Source organism: Montipora foliosa, chromosome 5, assembly GCF_036669935.1.
Source record: "Montipora foliosa isolate CH-2021 chromosome 5, ASM3666993v2, whole genome shotgun sequence".
Taxonomy (NCBI): domain Eukaryota; kingdom Metazoa; phylum Cnidaria; class Anthozoa; order Scleractinia; family Acroporidae; genus Montipora; species Montipora foliosa.
The window spans coordinates 10,079,025-10,085,024 of record NC_090873.1 but is presented as its reverse complement, the minus strand read 5'-3'; the positions used below and the strand labels follow the sequence as shown (position 1 = coordinate 10,085,024).

General features: G+C 40.6%; 1 protein-coding gene across 8 annotated transcripts in view; it reads left to right on the top strand.

Annotated features, from left to right (window-relative positions):
* The window catches only part of LOC138003594 (uncharacterized), a 53,295-nt gene that overhangs the window by 28,770 nt on the left and 18,525 nt on the right, over window positions 1–6,000 (top strand). The window contains exons 1-3 of one of the 8 annotated variants that reach the window (XM_068849729.1): window positions 1,523–1,669; window positions 3,107–3,206; window positions 5,327–5,449. The exons of 2 other annotated variants lie outside the window; for them this stretch is intronic. The gene's annotated coding sequence lies outside the window, so the exon portion shown is untranslated. Of the gene's footprint in view, window positions 1–1,521; window positions 1,694–3,106; window positions 3,207–5,326; window positions 5,450–6,000 lie in introns of those variants that run through there. 5 more of the 8 variants (XM_068849730.1, XM_068849732.1, XM_068849735.1 and 2 more) reach the window with 5 other exon arrangements.

The following is a 6,000-nucleotide window of genomic DNA, read 5'->3' as shown; positions in this document are numbered from 1 at the left end:
ATTCTTGCAGATATTTTCCGAGCGATGATAGTATGAGTTGTGGAACTGACAACGAGCTATGTTTAGACCATGTATGAAATCCAAATGCTCGTAATTATAAGATACGAAATTTTAAATCCTTTTTAAAATAGTGACTAGTTTTCCAAGCTGAATTATAGGAGACGGAGAACGGCTTAGCCATTGGTGGAACCATAGTAAATGATCATGAAGAGTCATGCTGTTGAGTGCAAAACGCTACCAAACCAGACCATGAAATCACCCAAAGGTTCCTGCCGATTCTCCCGCCACACAACTAATCTCGTACCCAGATCTCACTCTGTCACTGGAAATGTGAGATCAGGTAAAGTTCGACAGTACACCATTTTTCATTGGCTACTAAAAAAAGGTTGCGGAAATGCAATCTACGCTCCGATTGGCTTATTTCGCGGGGCACTTGATAAAGGTTTGGTTTTCGCAAGCTCATGTGCTGTTTTGAATAAATGTCAGTTGTGCGGAGGAAAGTTTTGTTTTTTCCGACGCCCGAAAAGCTTTACAGTTGAGGAAAATCATTTTGAAAATTTGCGACGTTTGTGTAAATGGTACCCACGAAAGCCCCAAGTACCCTGCCACTCGAATAAAGTTCTGCGTAGCTTGCTACGCGGTACGCAGAAACTAATAAATTCAAGTTGAAGTATGTAATTTATTCAAAACAGTGTTTCTCGTTCTTAAAGCGTGACTCGCGAATTAAGTAGTGATCAATTGTGAATTTTGCGGTTAGATTAACTACATTTTTCACGAGATCGTGTCAAGAAAATAGCACTCGTTGCAGTGATTAGGTCTAAGCACTCTAACATTTTCGCTTTCAATTTACGGTTTGGCTAACTACACTTTTCACAAGATTGTGAAGAAAATAGCACTCGTTTACTGATTAAGCCAAAGCGTTAGTTTCAGTGATTAGGCCTAAACCCTCTTTAACATTTTAGCTTTCAATTTACAGTTTGGCTAACTACACTTTGCACGAGATCGTGTGAAGAAAATAGCACTCGTTTATTGATTAAGCTTAAGCGCTCGTTTCATTGATTCTGAGTTACTCCGACAATTAAGCAATCTCGACCGTTCAAAAACAATCGCCTGTAGCGCTTCTTTCTGTTTCGGCTTAAGGTTAAGGTTTCCTTGTCCTCTACCCAAAAGAATCTCTTCAAGAATACTCTCGAAATCCATGTTTATTCCGCAAAATCACCCAAAATCACAACAGAGAGTACGAACATGCGCAGTGATAGAAAAGCCCGTATTTTGGGCCTCGCTGGCACTGAGAATGCTCGAAATCGAACTTTACCAGATCTGCCTTCCGTACGACCGTGGAAGGTCTGGGTACGAGATTACCACACAACAAGAAGCTTCTCGTATGTCTTTGGAATTTTGCACTGCAGAGCCGTCATTCCCAAGGAATTTAGTTCTGCCACTTGATTGTTTTAGTGCCACTTGCCAAAACTCATGTCATTCTTGCCAACTAAGGGGACCGGGCGGTCCTGGGGACGAGAATGAACCACTTCTCGTCCCCAGAGCTTAGCGGCCAACGCCAGTGGTTTGAGCAAGAAGCTGAATTTAAAGTTCTCGTAGGCACCAGGATTGAGTGTAACTGGCATAAAACCGTGCTTATCCCTTGGCAACGCCGATAATAACCTAGCAGGTATTGTTAAGGCTATCCTAGAAGGTATATTTAGCTGCTTTAATTTCCCTTTTGGTAACGTTTTTTTGGAAGTAGTCCCTCAAGTTACTTCCGCTTCATAGTGATGATTTCTCCTGTGACGCAAAGGATCAGTGAAGATCTGTAAAGTAGTTGTTATTTCGCAAGGAAACGTGATGGACACCACTTTCTTCCGTTGGAAATTAATTGCTTGTGATAATTTGAGAATCAAGAGCTCTTTATCAGCATATTTTTCTTGCATTTTGCCTTCGGGTATGAGCATTTTCAACCAGGCGTTTGACAGCTGTAATGAACAAACTTCGTACCGGGGCATCCGTTAATCGTAAACTTAAAAACACAACTTATGACCAAAGGGCTCATCAATGACAGTTTAGTACAGACATTCATCATCACTATTTTGCGCATTCAGTCGTTTTTTATGCGAATACAAAAGTAAAGAGTGGCGCTCAACGATACGTGAAAAAAATACAAATAATTATATAAATAATTACTTTGGTGTCCAAAGCCAGTGCATCTGTTACTCGTAAACATAAATATACAACTCTTCAGCAAAGGCATTAGCAGTTTTGGGCAAAAATTCACCATTTAAGGCTGATAATTGTGCGGAAAAATGGCAAAATACACCGCATCTCTAGCAAAACGGTGCAGCCAGCAAAAGCGTCTTCGCTGTTTCTCGAGTTCTCATTTATTCATAATTCACTCAAGTTCTCTGGGAAGGTGGTTACGCGTCTACGCAGCTACTCCGTTGTAATTTAGTCATAATTCACTCAAGTTCTCTGGGAAGGTGGCTAAGCGTGAACGCATCTACTCCGTTGTAATTTATTCATAATTCACTCAAGTTCTCTGAAAGATGACTACGCATCTTCGCAGCAATTCCGTTGTACTTTATAATTCACTCAAGTTCTCAGGAAGGTGGCTTCTCGTCTACGCAGCTACTACGATGTAATTTAGTCATAATTCACTCAATTTCTTGGGAAAGTGGCTACGTGTCTACGCGGCTACTCCGTTGTAATGTATTCATAATTCAGCGAAGTTACTTGAGCCTTAATAACTGTTGATAAGCACTACAATAACTGAAAACTAACTAGTTTGAAATCAGTGCCTCAAGGCCTAGTAACTGTAGTTAAGAGAGCTATAGGCCGAGATGGAGTTAGTTATATCAATATTCAGGCATGGCTACGAGACTTTATGGTCGGATTTCACGGCTCAGTTCTGTTATCTTTGTCTTACAAGTCTCAAGGAGATTTCTAAACAAAGTAATATTCAAATTTAACCATAAAACCTCGTAGCCATGAGTGAATATTGTTATATCGAACGCATTTCACCGTAGCCATTTGCAAGATCCACGCAGAATAGCTAGTGTTGCGGTGTCTTCTGCAATTTAGCCAGTAAAGAATAATTTTTGGTGTGAATTTTCAGCGTGACAGTGAGGCCAAGCACGCTTGCCGACAAGTGACAAAAACAACTTTAAGAACTTGGTTCGTAGGAAAAGAGCGTCGTAAATAGTGTTACTTAAAAGGTGAGTCTTTATGGAAGAGTATTTTGTCGTCTAAAGCACCTCCGGCAACGTTAAAGAAGAGAATGGTGTGTAATATACGCTCGCCGGCGTGTTCGTACTGACTGTAAAAAGGCCGACTCGACTCGTCGAGTAGCAACAGCGTATCAGATGTTTTCAACGACAAAGGTGGTTTTCACGTTGCGTCATCACCACCATGTTGGTGGACGGAAACAAAAGATCTCTCATTACCTCCTTTTGTTCCTCCACCAGTAATTTTACACTGCGGCATTGTTATCTGAGTCGCTAGAGATTGGTTGCAAACCACCTATTCTGCGTTCAAGATAAAGTATTTTGTCGTTCTAACCATATTCAAATGGTTTACGAAACTATAGATATAACAATTTTGTGTTTGTTTCCAGGACGATGGCACTAGCAAAACCGACGAAAACTTTGACCGGCTGCTGACTATTTTTTTATGCAGAATGTCGATTGCGTGAAATGCGCTTCACACAGAATTGAGCCCTTCGTCACTTCGTCAAGCTGAAAACAATGCAGGATATTTTAATTTCGCGATTCTTGCGATACATTTTTTGCATGTAAGAGGAAAATTGACAAAAGTTAACACCGCTGATATCTCGCTTTATCCGAGCTTACCAAATTCACAAAATAAAAAAATGTGGAGTGAGGGTATTAAACATCGAAATAATGCACTGTAGATGTTTTCGTCTTCGGCATTTGCGGATTGAAATTGGTAGTAATCGAAGCAACGTTCCTTATGTAAATTTTCGACTTGTAGTCGGTCACGCGATTTATTCTTTTGTCTACGTAAACAATGACAGGAAACTGTCAGGCAATAAAAAAATAAATCGAAAACCATCCAGTGGAAAAAGTCAAGAATTCGTGATGTTGCAGGAGATAAATGAAGAAGACACTTCTCCAAGTTTTAGGCCTGTGCGTTTCCCCAAACGTCTGATATTCGTCGAAATGTTTCGCAGAAATTTACAGAGCCCAGTATGAAAACGCCATGTTGGTGTACATCTGTGGTGCACCAATATGGCGGCCGGAAAATAGTGTCAACATCTGTTACTTACTTTGCCTATCTAGGCGAGTGATCATCGATCTGTACTGAACAAACAGCTATTTACCTAAGCACTTTCCCTAATGCTCTAAATGCTAAAAAGGCTCGAAACCATGAGATAAATATATATTTCTCAATAAACTCGATCGTCGCTTCGTGTCACGCACGGCTAGAACGCAGAAATTCAAAATGCTCTGGTTTCCAACCGAAGCACGCTATTGAGCTTTAAAATTGCAAATGGATACAAATTTACCGCCTCTTATGCCTGATGAGGATAAAAACTTTCGTGGCTCTTTAGTTTTGGATTTTAGAAAATGATGACGTCACGTGAAAACGATTAATAACATAGGAACAAACGCGTGTACGATACCCAATTTTAGACGCGTAAAAAAAAAAAAGGCGTTTACACGTATTGTGTGCGCTAATTTTGCTCCTGCTCACTACGTCAGGATATTGGTTTGGTAGGGGATACCTACATTTTTTTTAATGTAATATTAGTTGGACTTTCTGTGCTCGTTTATATCAAGTTAAAACTGTTGGTCAGTGTTTTATTTTACCCTTTGAAGCTCCATGTTTGGATAATGACAAAGAGTTGTGATGAAAATATTATATTTGTCCCATTCTCGGGTAATCGTAACGAATCCGATCCCAAACAACACGTCGGTGAACGCGTCGGGCGACAGTGTGGGCGACGTGTTGGCTTTGTTCTTTTCGAGAACCTTTTAAACTTGCTTATCACCCTGCGTAACATGCGGGCAATTGTTTAACTTTGTTATATCGGAGCTGAAAATAAGCAATTTTTATGTTCAGCACTGTCAACGCCATTTTGTTTTCTTAACTCAACCCAATTCCCATGAGTTCTCCCTACCTTGACCCAATCCCCTCACATACATGTTAAATGGTTTTGTTTAGTCGTGCCAATCATTGGAAGTTACCAGTGGACACACACGCTAATCGAATTGAATCGGGTAATGAAATAATCGGCACATTAAGAGAGAAAACTTCTAAAAACCTTATTAAAAGAGTCCTCTTTATTGATCACTGTTGTTTATTTATGTCACAGTGGTGGCCCCTGAGGGAGCCGTTTTGTTGACTCGTTTCCTTCACTGTACCAGAAACTGTTCAGCGATCAATGTCTTGCGACAGCTGATCGAATGATCTGGCCCCAGCAAAGTTCCTGAACCAGGTAAATTCGTCCAAGTAGCTTGGCACATTGAATTCAGCTCTCTCTTAACCAGTTCCCACAAGCCTTCCACAGTGTTTGTGTGCGCGCCACTATCTGTATTGGGATTGTTTTGCCTTTGTTGGTGATGTGTCGTCCGATCCGTTGGTCGCGAGTCGGTCAACGTGTTGGTCAACACGTCAGTGTGGTTTAGTGAATTTGTCGGGTTGACCTTCGCGTTGGTCGGATAATATTCAATACAATACCCGTTCTATTCTTTCCTTGTGCAGTCTAGAACGTAATAAAGGTATCTGCATCATTCTGTTATGTCCAGAAATGCACATAATTAGATGCACGCGAATTTCAATAAGCGTCACGAAATGTCCCCTTGCTCTTCTCCCCAACTTCAACATCGCTCATGTCACGGAATACGGACAAGAAATGTCACAAAGAGTCCCCAAAATGCGGCTCTTTAAGTAAAGATTAACTGCTGCATTTACCCAAAGTTAAAAATAATGCTAACCTTTATCCTTACCTTGTTGTTGAAAATAGGTAGGAATTGCCTAGACTTAAAG